The sequence below is a fragment of the Hemitrygon akajei genome, chromosome 9, assembly GCF_048418815.1.
Source record: "Hemitrygon akajei chromosome 9, sHemAka1.3, whole genome shotgun sequence".
Lineage (NCBI taxonomy): Eukaryota > Metazoa > Chordata > Chondrichthyes > Myliobatiformes > Dasyatidae > Hemitrygon > Hemitrygon akajei.
The window spans coordinates 77,835,222-77,855,987 of record NC_133132.1 but is presented as its reverse complement, the minus strand read 5'-3'; positions in this window follow the sequence as shown (position 1 = coordinate 77,855,987).

The following is a 20,766-nucleotide window of genomic DNA, read 5'->3' as shown; positions in this document are numbered from 1 at the left end:
TCACACTCTCTGCCGGTACACAGTAACAGACAGGATCACAATGAGGTAGATTTTGAGGGAAGCATTTAACAGTTCCATAACACCATGGTCGAAGCTGTCCTTGATCCTGGTGGTATGTACTTTCAGGCTTTTGTACCTTCTGCATGGTGGGACATGAGAGAATAAAGATCAGGTAGCGTGGGTGGGTGCTGAGGCAGTGAGAGATATAGAGAGTCTGTGGAAAGATGGCTGCTTTCCATGATGTGCCAAGCTGTGTCCACGCTTCTCTGCAGTTTCTTATGGTCACAGGCAGAGCAGTTTGCTATACCAAGCCCTGATGCATCCATATAAGGTGCTTTCCCTTGTACATCAATAAAAATTGGTAAGCGTTGATGGGGGCATGCCAAATTTCTTTAGCCCCCTGTGAGAAGTAGAGTCATGGTAAGCTTTCTTGTCTGTGACATCAGTGTGGGATTGTTTAATAAGACGAGAGGAAGTGATGTACTGTGCAACCACAGGCTGGTTAACCTGGTATCAATGGTGGAAAAATAAACTCCGACCGACAACATACATCAGCATTTCGACAGCATTCGGCATTGGTTTGTTGAAGGAAGGTCATGCCTGACTTACTGCTGAATTTTTTTTTTGAGAAGCTAACAAGGAATGTTGATTAGGGCAGTGCATTTTGTTGCAGTCTGCAAGGAATTTAGCAAGGTGTTTGACAAAGTCAAGACAGATCAAGGAAGTAGAAGCCCTTGGGATCCCAGGCAAGTTGGATTGAAAATTCTTTCAGTTGCCCAAACAAAGCAAAGGTTGACAGGAATTTTAGTGACTGAAGGACGATTTGAAATGGGGTTCCCAAGGGCTCAGTAGCTTGCTTGCTCTCACAAGAATTATTGATTTATACGTACTGAGTTACACGCTCATTAACCACCAATGTTATTAATTTTCATACATATGCTCACTTCACCCCTCCATTGCTTCCTCTGCTGCCTCGAACATGAACCTTCCACAGTTACCAAGTTGGTCAATACCAAAAATGGTACTATAACTGACAGTGAGGATGGATGGATGGACCGGTTGAATTGGTACAAAAGTAGCAAATGGAAAATGAGTCTGGAGACAAATGAGGTAATCCATGTAGGTAAGGCAAAAAAACAGGCAAGTAATACAAGACGAAGAATAGGAAACTGAGATGTGTTGAGGAACACAGTCTACGGTAGAGTAGGCCGTCAACCATGGATGTTTCATCCTCGCTGTCTACAGAAGCCAGGCCAGTATGATGCGGAGAGAACCCTGCTGACCATTCAGTAGGCTCCCTCCACCTCCACACAGCTGATGAATCCAAAGGAACAGCAGAGACCGATACAATTTGGCACCAGTAGTGTTGCAGGAGATCCCAGTCGGCGCTGAACTCAATGTAGAACTGCTGATGTAGGCAGTCCTTTGTTAAGTCTACGGTAGAAATTATCTTCAAATTAAGGAATTCGGCCTACCTAGTCTAAACTGGCTCTCAGAGCAATTCCACCAATTGCACCGATTTCAGAGTAACCTGCTTTCTGTCATGTGCCCATCAAATTCACACTGATTAAGTGGGGAGTTGACTGTGGTCACTTTATGCTTAACTATCCTACAAACCGAAATGTTTCTAAGAAGTGGGGGGAGATTGGAACACCCAGAGGAAAGCACAAGGTCAAACCGAAATGTTTCTAAGAAGTGGGGGGAGATTGGAACACCCAGAGGAGAGCACAAGGTCAAACCAAAATGTTTCTAAGAAGTGGGGGGAGATTGGAACACCCAGAGGAGAGCACAAGGTCAAATCCGATGTTTCTAAGAAGTGGGGGGAGATCGGAACACCCAGAGGAAAGCACAAGGTCAAACCTGAATATTTCTGAGAAGTGGGGGGAGATCAGAACACCCAGAGGAAAGCAGAGAAGGTGCGAATTCCACACGAACACCACCCAGGGTCCAGATCGAACATGGGTGGGGGGAACTGTGAAGCAGCAAATCTAACTATTGCACCAACAGGCCGGCCCTAGCTTTCTGTGTATGTGGGATGAATCCTCGGCATTTATTTTGAGGTTGTTAAATACATCCCTTGATTCAGAGCTGTGGAAAAATAATTATGTAATTCGGAGCAGCCCTGTTAAGGCTCGATAGTGGAAGCATCTCCCTAAAAATTCAAAGAGCACAAATATATGTCTTACCTCTACCAAGTTAGAATTATACATTGTGCTACTTACTGCCCAAATTTCATCAGTCAGGGTACATGCAAACAGAATTTGGAGATTTGCCCCTAACGTGTAATGTTGCTCTTATCTTCAAACTGCCTTTCAGGTTTGACATGGCTAGGTAAATTCTCAGTCTCATTTTCACATTATTTGTTGCAGACTGTTTGATAAATAACCAAGAACGATCACAAACTAGAGAAAATCGGCAGATGCTGGAAATCCGAGCAACACACACAAAATGCTGGAGGAACTCAGCAGGCCAGGCAGCATCTATGGAAAAGAGTACAGATGACGTTTCTGGCCGAAACCCTTCAGCAGGAGTGGAGAAAAAAAAGCTGAGGAGTAGAATTTGATCTAAAAACCAAGAATGATTGTTGATGCTGCATCAGCTAAAACTATGGAAATCACAGTGAATATAAAATTAATGGGTACATTTATTTCTCAAAGTATAACAGCACTTTTAGACCATTCCTACTAACTGTTGGCAAAAGGGACTGAGGCAAGAGTAAAATTGGGTGAGGTACTGTTATTCATTTTTTCTTAACCTCCCTTAAGTTCTTTCTTAAAATTTCTGCTTTAACAAGGTTTTTCCGTAATTCCTCTCTTGACTAGGTATCTTAAGCCACACTGAAAGGCTTTGAGATATTTTTGAACACTGAAGACGTCACATAAAAGTATGGTGCTTTCGCTATCAGGGTATTAAGATAATCACATCTAATCAGTCTTATTTTTAAACAAGAAGACTTTTGAATACAAATTGTTGTCAATTAATTTTCAACTACTCTGCAAATATATCTTAGAGACAACAGAAATAATTGGCAGAAAATAAGCATAATTTCTTTCCTAGCTAACTAGTCTGACTTTATGTTGGACAGAATAGTTTAAACCTTTGCATTAGATTGACAGTTAATTACAATATCTCTTTCCTGGAATCTGCTAAAGGAAGTTATTGAGAGAATGCATTTTGAGTGCCTTAGTAGTGTGAATAACTGAAAACCAGTAATGAAGCTCATCACTAAACTCAGGGACCTGGAGTCAACAATTCCCTCTGCAACGGGATCCTTGACCCCTTGACCAGCAGGCCACAATCAGTAAGGAAAGGCAGCCACCTCTTTGCCATGATTACTCTCAACACTAGCAATAGGCTGGAATTAAACTGGGGGACTGCTGGGTGGCATGGCTTGAAGGGCCTATTCCACACTGTGTCTCAATTAATAAACAAATAAGATTTTTAAACTTGGCATGTCCCACTTGACCCTCATCAGTTTTTATTAATGCACCATAGAGAGCAACCCATCTGGGTGCATCAAGGCTAGGTATGGCAGCAGAGAGATGTGGACTCAACTCAGAACATCATGGAAAACAGTTTCCCGTCACTGGACTGTCTGTTCTTCTCACTGCCTCAGTAAAGCAGCCAGCATAACCAAAGACCCCACCCAACCTGGACATTCTCTCTACTCCCCATGACATCAGGTGGAAGTTAGAAAGCACTTTCACCTGGCTCAAGGGTAATATACTATATAATAAGGCTACTATAATAAGGCTATTATAATAAGACACTACTATAATAAGACTATTGAATGGTGCCCCAATACAATGGGCATCATCGTGGGCACTCACCTCCCCAGCATCCAGGATATCCTTAAGGAGTGATGCCTCAAAAAGATGGCATTCATCATTAAGGACACCCATCACCCAGGACATGCCCACTTCTCATTGCTACCATCAGGGAGGAGATGAAGCAGCCTGAAAGTACACACTCAGTGATTCAGGAACAGCCTCTTCCCCTCTGCCATCAGATTTCTGACTGGACGTTGAGCCCATGAACACTACCTCACTACTTTTTTTTCTCTTGTTGCACTAGTTATACAATATAACTTCTTTAAATATTTTAACTTTTTTAAACTTATTACTGTAATTTAGTTTTACGATTAGGTATTGCGTTGTACTGCTGCTGCTTAACAACACATTTCACGACATATGCCAGTGATTTTAAACCTAATTCTGATTCCGACATGAGGGACCCTTGGCCTCACAATCCTCCTCATTATGATCGTGCATCTTACTGTCTGCCGCACTGCAGCTTCTGTAGCTGTTGTAAATTATTCTGCATTCTGTTACTGTTCTACCCTGCACTACTTCAATGCACTGAATAATGATTTGATCTGTATGAACAGTGTTCAAGAAAAGCTTTTCACTGCACCTTGGTACATGTGATAATAATAAACCAATTCCAATTCCAATGAAGAATTTGATATAACTCTGGAATAAATCAATAGATGCAGTACAGAAACATGCACTGCAGCCTATTGGGTGTGCCATGACCATCATGCACTCATTTCCACGCTAATCCTACCTTGACCCACTCCACTCCACTCCCCCACTCCAGTTATCTCTCCCCCAGATTCTGCAACTCATCTACACACCAGGGTCATTACAGTGGCCAATTAACCTGCAAAGCCATACATTTTTGGGCTGTGAGAGGAAGCTGAAGAGTGTGCTTAAAGGGAGAACATGCACTCTCCACCGAGACAGCGCTGGAGGTTAGGATTGAACCAGGGTGGCTGGAAATCCACTGGCGATGCCTCTGCACTGCCTTAAAATGTTTTGCATTATTGCCTCTTTCCAAGCTCTGGAAACTTTAGCAACACACACAAAATGCTGGAGGAGCTCAGCAGGTAAGGCAGCATCTACGGAAATGAATAAACAGTTGAGTTTCGGGCCAAGACTCTTCTTCAGGTCTGAGAAATAAAGGGGAAGTTACCAGACTAAAATGGTGGCAGGAGGGGACAGAGACAAGCTGGAAAGGGATAGGTGAAGCCAGCTGATAGGTAGGTGAGAAGAGGTGAAAGGTCAGGGTGGAGAATTTTTTAAATTGGAAAGATCTTTGTTAGTTTATTAACATTTTAAAGCTGCTAAGATGAAAGTTCTCTATTTCTGACTGCTGGAGTGTCCTTTCATTTCTCCAGTTTTTCTCAACAAACTCCCTTTCAAGAATTCTGACTGTTCCGTGAGGTAGGTTCTATTTTTCATGATTGCACTTTCATCAGAAGTATCAGCTGTCTCATCAACACAGCATGGGAGGGCAGCTGAGCTATCAATGCTACATATTCAGCAGAAACCACACATGGATCAGTTGTCACATCCTCAGATTTATATACCAAACCGTACTCATTTTTCTTTATTACCATAGAAGAATTTTTCTAGACTTTTGATTCAGCTCCAGGACTGGTAATTGTGTAAATCAACCACCACAGTACCACATTCTCAAACTTAATAGACACTAGGGAATGAATTAAGTCATCTCATGGAACTATTACAAGAGCTGTCACTGATTAGTAATTCCTAGCCTTTTCCTTATGTCTAATGCAGTTGCAAAAATGATTAATTTAGTCTCTACTGCAGTGCATGTAATATTAACTTGCAGTATTTATGAAGTGTCAGATAATAACAGTTGAGCCATCATTATCCATTTAAATTTATTGTCAATAAATCACAAAATCAACTGATAGCCTGAATTTTATCTAAGAGTTACGATGATGCTACTGACTTTCACCCTTGTTAAGGAGCAGATTGGACAGCAACTTCTGACATTTTCCCAAATTAATTTAAATGAGAAAATCAACATCTTGCTAAACAAAAATTGCTTCCTTCCTCCGAAGACTTTGTGAGCTTCTCACTAATTGATTCAGTATTCAAACATAGAGTGATTATGCCACATATACATTGAACATGCCAGAAGATGTTAGGGCTTGCCCACTTAAAATTAAAATGAATATTAATGAAGTAAAAACATTACCCACCCTCTCCCTGAAGGAAAATCATCACTGTAACTGGTCATCAACAATGGTGCTTAATTCTGTCACATGTTTTTAAAAATCTGTTTATTATTGCTAACTATGCTATCATTCCCTTAATTTTATTTCATTCCCATTAGATGAGTGCACAACTTAAACATTGAATTAAACAGCAAATCATAAACACAGAGTTTCTGCAGATGCTGGAAACCCAAAGCAGCACACAAAATGCTGGAGGAACTCAGCAGGTCAGGCAGGAGGGGAATAAACAGTCATTTCATGTCGGGACCCTTCATCAGGACTGGAAAGGATGGGGGAAGAACCCAAACAAGAATGTGAGGAGAGGGAAAGGAGGACAAGCTGGAAGGTGATTGGTGAAGCCGGGTGAGTTGGGGGGGGGGGGGGAATGGGAAGATGTGTAGCTGGGGGAGGGGGAATGAAGGGAGAAGCTGGGAGGTGATAGGTGGAAAAGGTAAAGGACTGTTGAACAAGTAATCTGATAGGAGAGTGGACCATCGAATAAAGAGAAGGAGGAGGGACCCAGAGGAAGTGATGGACAGGTGACGAGAGGGGATAGGGGTAAGAAGGGAGCCAGAATGGGGAATAGAAAAAGAGTGAATGGGGGGGGGGGGAGAAAGTACAAGTTAGAGAATCAGTAGTCATTGGCATCAGATTGGAGGCTACCCAGACAGAATCTGAGGCATTGCTCCTCCAACCTGAGAGTGACAGTAAAGGAGGCCATGGACAGTCATGCCTGAATTGGAATGGAAAGTAGAATTAAATTGGGTGGCCACCAGGAAATCCCACCTGCTGTGGTGGACAAAGTGAAGGTGTTCAACAAAGATGTTCTCCAAGAGTCAACCACATGTGGAGTCTGGAGCCACATATAAGACAGACTGGGTACAGACAATAGATTACCTCTCCCTAATGTCAAGAATGGAAAAGATAAATTTCAAAAACAATACTTTCATGGTTACCTATAATAAGACTACTGTAATTCCAGAATTATCTAATTACTTGAGTTTAAGTTCCCTAGCTACCAGGTTGGGATTCATACTTGCGTCTCTTGCTTGATGTTCGAGAGCACTGACTGAACTACACCCCAGGGAAGTGTGATGTTGATTTTCCTTTTCACATAGGACACTGATCCTATGGTGCCTCAAATGCCTGCTGGCAGTCAAGAGCTATACTCAAGTTTGTGTGCATCTGTAAAGATAATGAATAGCAAACAATTATTTGCCTCCAGTTCCAAAATCAGGTTCATCAAAAGTAGGTCTAGAAGACAGTTCAAAACAAAATCTATTTGAATGTAAATCTGGAAAATAATTCTCAGTTAATTGTTGATTATGACAGCCATTTCATAAATCCTAAAGAGTTGGAATTAATACTGGAGGCCTGAGACCAGTAATGTGGCATAGGGTTTTGTCATCTATATTGGGGATGACGATGTTGTTTAACGTGGTTAGCAAGGTGCACTGTTACTTTTAGTAAGACAACAGGACCTAAATGAACTGGGGAACACAAGATGGAATTTAACTCGGAAAAGTGTGAGGTGTTTCATTTTATTAAGTTAAACTGAGTTAAGAGTTGCACATTAAAAGATTAAAGATTAGGATTAGCTTTATTTGTCACATGTACGGTACATCAAAGCAGATGGTAAAACATGTCATCTACATCATCAACCTACACAGCCCAAGGATGAGTTGGGGGCAGCTCATAAGGGTTGCCAGGCTTTTGGTACCAATACAGCAAGCTCACAGTTTATTAGCCCTAACCAGAATGTCTTTGGAATAGCGGAGGAAACCAAAGCACCAGCAGCTATGGGGAGAATGTACAAACCCCTTACAGACAGTGGCAGAATTGAACCAGTGGGGAGAATTGTTAAGTATTCTGGTCTCCCAGTCATAGGAAAGATTTCATTAAGCTGTAAAGGGTCCAGAAAAGATTCATGAGAACGCTTTCAGGGCCGAAGGGCTTGAGTAATAATGCTGGGATTTTTTTCCATGGAGCATAGAATGCTGGGGGACGACCTTCTAAAGATATACAATATAAAATCTTGTGGAACATTTCTTAGGTGGCTGATACAAATTTTGTTTTACAAAGGGTAGGGGAGCCTGGATATAATTATCACAGGATATAAATTTAAGGGGAGTGGGGAATGAGTTAAGGGACCTCACAGGAAAATTTTCTCCCAGAACTTGGTGGGAATATGGAACAAGATGTTAGAGGGAGCTGTAGAGGTGGGTACAATTACGATGCTTAAAAGACATTTTGACAGGTATATAGATAGAAAATATTTAGGGAGCTATGGACCAAATGCAAGGAAATAGGACCAGCCCAGATAGACACAAGAGAGACTGCAGATGCTGGAAATCTGGATCAACACACAAACACAAAGTGCTGGAGGAGCTCAGTTGGTCAGGCCGCAATCTGCGGAGAAAACGAAGAGTCAATCTTTCGGGCTGAGACCCTTCATCGGGAATGGGGCAGAAACCAGAATAATCCCTTGTTCACTTGTACCTCTACACCAATCACCCTCTAGAGTCTAATATCTACAACCACCTGTCGCGGCATCTCCTCCCTCACCAGTGTTCAGGACTCAACGTGAGGCACACAAATTCATCAGTGTCATTTACTGTATCCAGTGCTCCCAATGCAGCCTCCTCTATATCGATGAGCCCTAATGCATATTGGAAGATCGCTTCATCAAGTTCCCACACTCTATTCACTGCAACAACCAGGATCTCTTAGGCACCAACCATTTTAATTCCGCTTCCCGTTCCCACACCGACGTGTCTGTCTGCCCTCCATTGCCCTATTGAAGCCAGACAGAAATTAGAGGAGCAACATACCTTCTGTTGGGGTAGTCTCCAACCTGACAGCATGAGCATCGATTTCTGCATCTCCCAGGTAGCCAACCACCATCACCACCTCCCCATAACCTGCCCATCACCTTCACCTGCTTCCTTCCCTGTGGTTTCCCACCACTCTTCCTTTATTCTGTGATCTGCTGTTCTCTCCAATCAGATTCCTTCTTCTTCAGCCCTTTGACTTCCCTGTCTATCACCTGCCAGCTTCTTACATTGTCCCTTCCCCCTCCCACCCTCCTGCCTTACCCCCCCCCTTTGGATTCCCCCATCTCCTGCCAGCTCACACTTCTCTCCCTCCCCCTCTCCTTCTATTCTGACTTCTGTCATCTTCATTTCTGGTGCTTTTGAAGGGTCTCAGCCCAAAGCATCAATGGTTCATTTCCCTCCATAGACGCTGCCTTATTTGTTGAGTACCTCCAGCATTTTTGTTGTAGCTGAGTTGGACATCTTGGTCAGCCTGGACCAATTGAAATGAAGTGTCTGTTTCCATGTTGTAACACTCCCTGCTTCCGTAAATTGCACATGATTCAATCTGATTTCTGAAAACTCATTTACATTAAAATATATTTCACAGGAGATCTTTGCAATTGTCTCATATTCCATGGAGTGTAAGGATATGTTCTTAAATCAGATGATGCCATAAATTACAAGTTTGAGCCTAGAGTACTTTACAACATCATACAACATAATCACTAAATCACATCTTGAAGCACTGCCAGATATGTATGCAAATTATATATACAAATTGCTAAATGAAAAATGTTGTGACAAGTTCTTCATCACATCTGCCAGTAATAGTGGAATGTAATTCATGAGGAAATTCATAGTAGGGAATGCTTTTATTTTTAATTATGATATGTGCATGTCCTAATATGCATTAAGATTCGGTGCTTCTTTGTGAGTCAGCGACTAGTGACTCCCAGAAGCTTACACAAATTGGGGAAGTTGCAGCTTTGATTCCAGAGCCACGTGCAATTATCCAAGAAGAGAGTGGGTGGAGTTCCTCTGAAGATTTGTTGAAATAACAGTAGCGAAGCAAACTCTTGAAGAGAACATAGACATCAGAGTTGCTACCTCATAACTCCAGTAACTCGGATTCAGCCTGACCTGAATCAGGGTGTGTGTGTGTGTGTGTGTGTGTGTGTGTGTGTGTGTGTGTGTGTGTGTGTGTGTGTGTGTGTGTGTGTGTGTGTGTGTGTGTGTGTGTGTGTGTGTGTGTGTGTGTGTGTGTGTGTGTGTGTGTGTGTGTGTGTGTGTGTGTGTGTGTGTATAGAGTACTCCATACTGTATAGAGTCTGTACATTCTCCCTGTGACTGCATGAGATTCCCCCCCCCCCCCCCATTTCATCCCACATCCCAGAAATGTGTATGTTGGGTATATTGTTCAGCCATTATAAATTGCTCTGACTACATAGGTGCATAGTAGAGTTAGAGAGGGAGTTGATAGAAATCTTGGGAGATTAAAACGGATCAGGGTAGAATCAGTGCAAAAAAATGGGTACTTAATAGTCTGTGAAGACTTGGTGGGCCAAAGAGCCTGTTTCCATGCTGGATCACTTTATCACTCCATAATGATAAAAGAACACATTTAAAAAACTGACAAAATGTACTCTTTTCTTTAGGGCAGGGCATGGAGGTTTTTGAGAAAATGCAGAAGAGGTCCATCATGTTTTTGTCTGCAGTGTAAAGAACGAGAAGAGAGGTGAGGCAAACTTGGATTGTTTTCTCTGGAGCACTGGGTGACCTGGTAAAAGTATTTACATTGATGAGAGATATAAATAGGGCAACAGTCAAGATCTACCCCGCCCCCAGGTTGGAAATGTCAAATACTAGAAGGCATAAGTTTAAGGTGACAAACACAAAATGCTGGAGGAACTCAGCAGGCCAGACAGAATCTGTGGAAAAGCGTAAACCGTCGACATTTCAGGCTGAGACCATTCATCAGAACTGGAGAAAAAAAGATGAGAAGTCAGAGTAAGAAGGTGGGAGGGAGGGCAGGAAGAAATACCAGGTGATAGGTGAAAACAGGAGGGGGTGGGGAGAAGGGTGAAGTAAAAATCTCGTTGGGGATGGCGGAAGTTATGGAGATTTATGTGCTAGGTGCAGAGGCTATTGGGCTGATAGGTTCTCCAATGGGGTCCCACCACCAAGCACATTTTACCCTCCCCTCTCCCACATTCTGCTTTCTGAAGGGATTGCTCCCTATACGACTCCCTTGACCATTCATCCTCTCCACTGATCTCCCTCCTGGCACTTAACCTCGCAAGCAGAGCAAGTGCTACACCTATCCCTATACCTCCCCCCTCACTACCATTCAGGGCCCCAGACATTCCTTCCAGGTGAGGCAACCCTTCACCTGTGAGTCTGTTGGGGTCATATACAGTGCTCAGTGCTTCCGGTGTGGCCTCCTGTATATCGGTGAGACCTGACATAGATTGGGAGACCGCTTCACAGAGCACCTACACTCTGTCCGCCAGAAACACCAGCATCTCCCAGTGGCCACCCACTTCAATCCTACTTCCCATTCCCATTCCCATTCCAACATGTCAGTCCATGGCCTCCTCTACTGTCACAATGAGGGCACACTCAGGTTGGAGGAGCAACATCTCATATTCCATCTGGATAAACTCCAACCTGATGGCATGAACATCGATTTCTCAAACTTCTGGTAATTGCACCCCCCCCCCCCCAACCTCTCTCTCACCATTCCACACTCCCCATTCCCTCTCTCACCTTATCTCCTTAACTGCCCATCACCTCACTCTGGTGCTTTTTCCCCTTCCCTTTCTTCCCTGGTCTTCTGTCCTCTCCCATCAGATTCCCCCTTCTCAAGCTCTTTATCTCATTCACCAATCGACTTCCCAGCTCTTTCCTTTGGCTCTCCCCACTCTCAGTTTCACCTATCACCTACTACCTTGTATTTCTTCCTCCCTTCTCCCTAACTACTTACTTCTCATCGACTTCCTCCACTTCTAATGAAGTACCTCAGCCCAAAACGTTGACTGTACTCTTTTCCATAGATGCTGTCTGGCCCGCTGAGTTCCTCCAGCATTTTGCGTGTGTTATTTGGATTTCCAGCATCTGCGGAAATTCTCTTGTTTGTGACAGGTTTAAGGTGAGAGGGTGAACATTTAAAAGAAATGTACAAGTCATTATTTTCTAACACAGTGAAATGTTGGTATCTTTGGAACCTTTTCTGGGACCGGGGTGACCTAAGCGACAGAGATAGATTGCACTTTACGCAGAGGAGTACCAACATCCTGTTTGGGATCTTCTCTAGTGTTACTTGGGCAGGTTTAAACTAGTTCGGCAGGGGAATGGGAATCAGAACACCAGGTCAGAAAGTGGAGGGATTGAATGGAGGTGGGAGTTGTGCCATTAATCAGGGACAATATCACATCTGCACTCAGAAGGGACATATTGGAGGGCTCATCCACTGAGTCTAGAGAGATCTCAAAAATAAAAGAAGTGCAAATTACTCTGATGGGGATATACTAAAGATTTCCAGTAGCCACTGGGACATTAAGGAACATTGCGGTGATTAGGAAAGGTGTAATAACAACAGCCTTGTTGCTGCGGATGACTTCAACTTCCCTAATATAGACTGGGATATCCTTAATGCAAGAAAGGTTTAGAATTTGTTAGTTGCATCCAGGATATTTTCATGAATCATTATGTATACAGTCCAATAGAGGAGGGGCCATACTACACCTGGTATTGGGCAATGAGTCTGGGACAAGTGACTGGCCTTTCAGTGGGAGAACAGTTAGTGATCACAACTCTTGTAGAAGAAATAAGGTATGAACCTGTGTAAGTAAACTGGAGCAGGGCATGACCATTTAACAACGTTGATGCGCAAAGAGTGTTTTGGGATCCAAGACCACAGCTCCCTGAATGTGGCTACACAGGTTGGTAGGGTGGTAAATAAGGTATATAGCATGCTTGCCTTCATTAATCAAGGATATGATAGAGGATTGTAAGATTGCTACAAGCATAGATAAAATAGACAGCCAGTATCTTTTACCCGGTGTTGAAATCTCTAATACTAAAGCGAAAGAGGATAAATTCAAAGGAGGTATGCAGGGCAATTTTTTTCACAGAGAGGTGGGTGCCTGGAATGCACTACCTGGGGTGGTGATAGAGATATTCAAAAGGCTCTTGATAGGCACCTGAATGTTCTAGGAAATGCAAGAATATGGACGTTAATTTAGTTCAAAGGTTCCAAAGGACCTGTTCCTGCGCTGTACAGTTCTATGTTCTATGAATCAGAGAGTAAAGATCTATAGTTTATGGGACCATATCCTGTTTTTCCTAACCATCCAGTGGATTGGTCACAAATGGACTGCACCAGAACAGGGCTGTAGTACAGAATGATGCAAACTCACATGCAGAAACCATGAGCTGAATCTCATGGAGAAGTACAAGCAGCCCCAGTAAAATGCCAGTGTGTTTAAGGCTTGGGCACATAAAATTCACCAGCAGGATACACAGTTGCCCTGCATTTAAACTAGGGATTCGTGTCTCCTGTGGCGACCTAGGAGCACAAGTTTTAGAGATGTTAGAGTTGCACGGACTTCTGTGACAGACACGGGAGCACAAGCTGATCTTATAGTTGCAAGGAAGTAGGATCATTCATTTTCAAATTAACTTGTTCTATTTTTTTAATTGTGTAAAAATGCTTTGAAGTGTTTGAGTGACTTTATTTAACTTCACTTCCTTTTAAATTGTCATTTTTATTTCCATTAAATTTTAATATTTTAATTATTTTTGGATGCTTCTGAATGTCAAGGACTTTCAGAAACAGTAAAAGGTTGACCTTGTTTGGGATCTGGACATCACTGTCAAAGATTATCCACACTTACCCCCTTGAGGAGGTGGTGATGCACTATTGCTAGGACGTTACAGAAATCATTTAAGGACCAGCCACAAGGGGTGGATTTCTAAGTTCAAAGTAAATTTAATATCAAAGTACATATGCATCCCATATTCAACATTCAAGATTCAGGATTGTTTAATGTCATTTCCAGTACACAAGTGTAGAGAAAAATAAAATAATTGTCTTCAGATCTGATGTTGCATAAAAAAATTCAAAAACATAAAGAACACAATAATAAAAAACTATAAATATAAATACACAAGATAGCCTATATACAGAGATCGATTGTGTGTCTATAAATTGACACTATGCACAGGTGACTGACAGGAAAAGATAAAGTAGTGGTGTGGGGAGTGTTGGTGGGTTAGTGGATGGAGGTGTTGGGAAAAGTAACTGATTTTGAGTCCGGTGATCCTGGAATGGATGCTACATAGCCTCCTCCCTGACAAACAGTCCATGAGCAGGGTAAGTGGGATCCTTTTCCAGTACCTTTTTGTATATATGCCCTTGATGGTGGGTAGGCGGGTGCCAGTGATGCATTGAGAGGTTTGTTTATGCATGGTAGAACGTTCCTATCCAGCACAGCTCAGTTTCCGTACCATGCAGTGACACAGCATGTTCGGATGCTCTCTACTATGCATCTGTAGAATGACATGAGTATAGATGTGCATAGTCCAGCTCTCTTAAGCCTCCTCAGAAAGTTGAGGCATTGGTGAGCTTTCTTGAATGTGTAGGAAGTGTTCTGGGACCATGAAAGTTTGTGTGTGATGTGCACTCCAACAGTTTAAAACTACTCGCCGTTTCCACTGCTGTGCCACCAATGTAAAGAGGTGTGGAAGTGGTGCAAGTTCTCCTGAAGTTGATAACCATCTCCTTTGTCTTGTTGACATTGAGAGAGAGGCTATCTGCCTGGCACCATGCATCGAGCTCTTCCACTTCCTCCACTGACTCATCGTTGTTGGTGATGAGCACTGTTCCCTCTAAGCTGCATGGCCACGCAGTAACTGAAATGCTCCCATGCACATAGCCTTTTGACCACTCAGCTGAAATTTTCTTTTATATAATATTAATATAATTTTGAAATTATGCTAATATAATTTTGAAATCTATGTTAACATAATTGTGAAATACCCTGTAATTAATTATGAGTTCATGAATATAATCCATAAACTTTCTAAATAATAAATGTACTATAACCTTTACTTTGAGCCTCAATGTTTCAATAGAAAAGAGAATATTGTACGACTGCCAAAAAAATACTCAGCTACTATTACAAACTACAACAAAAGCACTGACTCAATACCGTGATTGCAAATTTGTCGCTTCTGAGAAAGACTGCTTCAATTAAAATGTTCACTCATATGTTGAACTACATGCTTAGAACTGAAGAATTTGAAGAACTGTCAGTTCTTGTTGACATTGTAGGAACATTTTAAGCTTTTAGTGCTGACTGGGAAAGTAGATTCAGTCTTATGAATTCACCCAAAGTGAATCCAATAACAGACTAGAAGTGAAATATTTGGATGATCTAATGAAGGTTAAGATGTATGTTTCATCTGAATGCAAAAGTAATCTGGATAATGTTTATAGACAATGGATTTGTAATAAAGACAAACGAGAAAAAGTTTATGAAAAAGGTTATGAAAAGAACCAGGTGGTTAACACAAAAAAATACATAACAAAAAAACTACAAATTCACGATGATAAATGCAGAACATGACGAGAGAAACCAGAAACAATCCAACACATTACAGGATCCTGCAGCAGTTTAACTCAATCTGATTACATGCACAGGCACAATCAAGTGGCAAACATCATTCAGCAAAATCTTGCTTTAAAATACAAACTTATAAAAGACACCATATGTTACTATAAATACAAGCCTGATCCAATTTTAGAGTCAGGGTCCTACAACCGATCCATTATTACAGAGAAGACAATTCCTAATAACCATCCAGATATAATAGTAAAGGATAAACAAGAAAGAACAACTTACTTAATAGCTATAGCTATTCCAAACATACAGAAACCAGTAAGTGAAAAACACAAGAAATATGTTAAATTAAAAGAGGAAATTGAAAGACTATGGAACATGAACAGGGTGTATATTGTCCCAATAGGAATATCTACAATTGATATCATCCCAAAGTCACTACACAGTAGCATTAAACAATTAGGCATACACAGCAATATTTATGGAAGTGTTCAGAAAGCCACACTACTTAACACACGAGAATAGTCCAAAGGTTCCTAGCAATGGAGAAATAGGGTATGAATGGCTCTGCCCATACCTCAGGTTTAACCAGACTGAGCTGAGAAAAAAATAGAAACAATAATAATAATAATAATAATAATAAATAAGCAATAAATATCATGAACACAAGTTGTAGAGAACTTAAAAGTGAGTCCATAGGTTGTGGAAACAGTTCAGTATTGGTGACTGAAAGTATTCCTTCTGGTTCAAGAGCCTGATGGTTGAGAGGTAATAACTGTTTCTGCACCTGGTGGTGTGTGAGTGACCTTCCTGATGGCAGCAGTGAGAAGAGAGCATGGTCTGAATGGTGCAAGTCTTTGATGATGGACACTGCTTTCCTATGACAGCGCTCCTTGTAACTGTGCTCAATGGTTGGGAGGGCTTTACCTGTGATGGACTTGGCTGTATCCACTACTTTTTGTAGGACTTTCTCCAGCATGCTCTTCACTGTGCATCTATAGAAGTTTGTCAAAGTTTTAGGTGTCATGCCATATCTGTGCAAACTTAAAGAAAGCAGATGTGCTGCCGTGCCTTCTCTACAAAGGCAGTTACATGCTGGACCCAGGACAGATCCTCAGAAATTATAATGCGGGGAAATTAAAAGTTGCTGACTCTCTCCACCTCTGATACATGGCTCATAGACCTCTGGATTCCTCCTCCTGTAATTAATAATCAGCTCTTTGGTTTTGCTGGCATTGAGTGGGAGGCACCATTCAACCAGATTCTCAATCTCCCTCCCATATGTTGATTCATCACTACCTTGACTTGGCCAATGACTGTGATATCATCAGCAAACTTAAATGTGTCATTGGAGCTGTGCTTAGCTCATATGAATAAAGTGAGTAGAGCAGGGGCTAAGCACACAGCCCTGTGGTGCAACTGTGCTGATCATGATTGTGAAGATGCTGTTACCAATCTGAACTGACTAGGGTCTGCAAGTGAGGAGATTGAGGGTAAAGTTGCACAAGGAGATATTGAAGTCTGGGTCTTAAGTTCATTGATTAGTTTTGAGGAGATGATGGTATTGAATGCGGAGCTGTAGTCAAGGAAGAGCACCTGATATATGCCCCTTCACTGTCCAGATGTTCCAGAGCTGAATGGAGAGCCAATGAAATTACATCTGATGTTGATCTGTTGTGATGGTATACAAATTGGAGTGGATCCAAGTTGTTCCTCAGGCAGAAATTGATTTGCTACATCACCAACTTCTAACAGTGGATGTAGGTGCTACTGGATGACAGTCATTGAGGCAGGTTACCACATTTTTCTTGGGCACCCATATAATTGAAGCCTGCATGAATGAAGTGGATACCTCAAACTGCTGAAGTGAGAGGTTAAAGATCTCAGTGAACATGCCCGCAGTTGAATGACACAGGTCTTCATTGCTTGGCCAGATACCCCACCTGGGCCGGATGCTTTTCATGGGTTCACTTCCTGAAGGATGTTCTCACGTTGGCCTTGCAGATCAAGCTCACAGGGTCATCAGAGGCTGTTGGAGTTCATGAAGGTGTCTCCATGTTCTGACAATCAAAGCAAGCGTAAAAGGCATTGAGCTCTTGGAACGTAACGTTGCTGTCACGTATGTCACTTGGTTTCATTTTGCAGGAGGTTATATAATTCCAGCCCTGCTACAGCAGTCGAGTATTCTTCAGTGATTCAAGTTGGGTCTGGAATTGCCACTTTGCATGTGAGATGGCTCTCCGGAGGTTGTACCTGTACTTGGTCACCAGACCTGGATGCCACTAATCTGGCCCTCGCAGATTGCAGGTCTCTTGGTTCAACCAGGGCTTCTGGTTGGGGAAGATTGGGATGATTTTGTGACGACACACTTGTCTACAAATGTCTTTATAAAGTCCGTAACAATGGTGCCATTTACATTTAGATTCTCCTATGATTCTTTGAATGTAGCCCAATCCACTGACTTAAAACAACCCTATGACCACCTCTTCATTGTCCTTACTTCTGAAGCCTTGCTCTTTAGCCCTTGATTGCATGCAGATAGGAGGAGGACAACCAAATAGTCAGATTTCCTGAAATGCCATCAAGGGATCCTAACCATTTATGGGATCCAGGCATTCCTAACCAGTAATCAAGTGTGTTGGGCCTCCTGGTGCTGTAGGTGATATGTTGATGATAACTGGGCCGGGATTTATTTAAATGAGCCTGATTGACATTCCTGACAATAACAAAGGTTCGGGGTAGGCTGTTATATGTTTGCTAATCACAGTCCTGGAGTCATAGGGGCCAAATTAGGGAACAAAAAAATTCCTCCCCAAATAGCATTAGTGAATGAGACATTTATTTAACAAAAAAACATATTTTGGCCACCATTACTGGGACTTCAGTTTATCTGCTATATTTAATCATCACATCTGCAGTGCTGGGATTTGAATTCACTGGAGCTTTGTTAAAGGGCTCTGGATTACTATTTCTTAATTTAACTATTCTGCTAGCCCAGTTGAATCACACTGTTCTATTGACCTAGCTTCCTCAGGATTGAGCCCTTTCAATGCAGTGGATGTGGCAGTAAACTTGGTCCAATTTAATGTATCAGCCCAAAGATGTCTATGGTGACACCCATGAAGCCACCACTGGCTTGATGCTGTCTTGCACCAATAGGTTTGCAAGAAGTGGAAGCCCCATAATGATGATACTTCAAAGGAATAGCTGGATCAGGCCAGAGGTAAGCAAGTAAAATTCAAAAAGACTGCAGATGCTGGAAACCTGAAACAATTTTGGTTCTGTCCAAAGGAGTTTCACCTAAGACATTAATTCTGTTTCATCTTCTACAGATGCTGCCTGAGGTGCCAAGCGTTTCCAGTATTACCCGTCTTTCTTTCAGAACCTTGTGTACGTGAACTACGGACACAAAAACCAAGAGCTTTCAACCACTTTTTCAACCAAATCAGAATTGTGTCTACAAAATAAAGGTACTCTCTCTTCCATCTGCTTTAATAGGATCATGTCCCATTTCTGTCTTTTTCTGGCAGTTTTTTTTAATGTTTATTTCAAAACTGTTAGCAAGAATCATACCATTATGTTATTGCTCATTTCATAGGCAAAAAATCAGTCCAGTGGTTTCCCAGATACAACTTTAGATTCACTAGCTGATTGAATGATCTTTGCACACCATTGCTTACCTCATCCACAAGCAGATAAATGCTCGATTCCTTTGGAATGTCAGTCTGTCATGTCTCCTCTGTTCCACCTAATAATCAAATACAGATGCTGGTACTCTCCCTGTCGGGTTAGTTTTGTTTTCCGTTAAATCTCTTGAAGTGTAAGTTGAAACTGACCTTGCTTGGGGTGTGTTCCCAATCCTCCTTCAACTGCTTTACTCTCTGGATTTACATCCTGTTTGATGTCAGAGTACTTTTGATCAACACACTCAGTGTGACAGCATCTGTTCGTTTGATTTGGAATAATCTTCTGGCTTCTGGCTAGGATCAAGTTAAATTCTGCTCTTATCATTTAATATGTGGCATCTTACCTCAGCTTGTAGTGTTACGTACCCGTGGGTATCTTGTACTTGTCACGTGACAGTGATGTTGTAGCTCTACTGGACTTAAGGTAGTGGTCTTGTGATGGTGGAGTGACATCATTTTCCTGCCAGTAGAGGTCATGCAACAGTTTTTTTTACAGGGTATAAAAGGAGGACCCCTCCCTGTGAGGAGGGGCAGTTCGTGGGTGGATTTGCCATTTTGACACCATGCCACTGCGAGGTCCAATATTATGACGCAGTTTGGTTGAAAGGTGGAGTTTTATTTAATGCCTAAAGTTTAAAAGGTCATTGCTGGCAGTTTCTTTAGAATACTGCCGGTTAAAAAGCAGTGGAGAGTGAAGATCAGAGTTTGGGAGCTAAAAGATCGAGGAAAGTCGATTTTGACGGTGAAACAGGTTCAACCTTGTTTGATCCTCATTCGGAAGGAATTCGTTGGCTGTGCCCGTAGTAACCCCTGTGAATAATAGCAGAAAGGGTTGGGTATAGTTTTGTAAAGGAAAGGTCAGTACCTTTAAGCCATTTCATTTTCATCTTCGTAAATTCTCCGGGAAAAGTATAGTTCGACTGGGAACCACAACAACACGACGTGAAAGAGAATTTAAATCATCTAAGAAAGTCTCTCCTTTAATGGACGTAAGCATTTTGAACTTTTGCAGTACCACTTTGAAGAACTGTTTTTGCAACATCGCTTTAAGAACTGTTTTCGCTTTATTCCTTTAAGAACTGTTTAAGCTGCCGCACAGCAGCTGATTTCCGGTTACGTTAGTGGTTTGTTTACTTTTGGGGGTTTGTTTTTCAATGTCTAATAAATGTTTTATTTGTTATAAAAACCCCGCCTCACTCATATATTTATTGTTGCTAAATCCGTAACAGTGTGAAGTGATTTTAAGAATGCCACCCTGACTTGTGTTAGCACTTTTTGCATTGAAATCAGGTATCTGTGGGTTCTACACTCAGTCTAGGACATTATCATATAATCAAAGTTCAATGTTCAAAGTACATTTATTATCAAAGTATGTATACTTATATACAACCTTGAGATTTGTCTCCTTACAGGCAGCCATAAAACAAAGAAACCTAATAGAACCCATTTTAAAAAAATGTCAAACACCCAATGTGCAAATAAAAAACAATTGTGTAAACAATAAAAAGTAAGCAAAATAACATTCAGAACTAAAGTTCATGAAAGTGAGTTCACAGGCATGAAGCCAGTCACAGCCGATCCAGGAGCCCGCTAGTTGCAGGCCACAGCCTCCG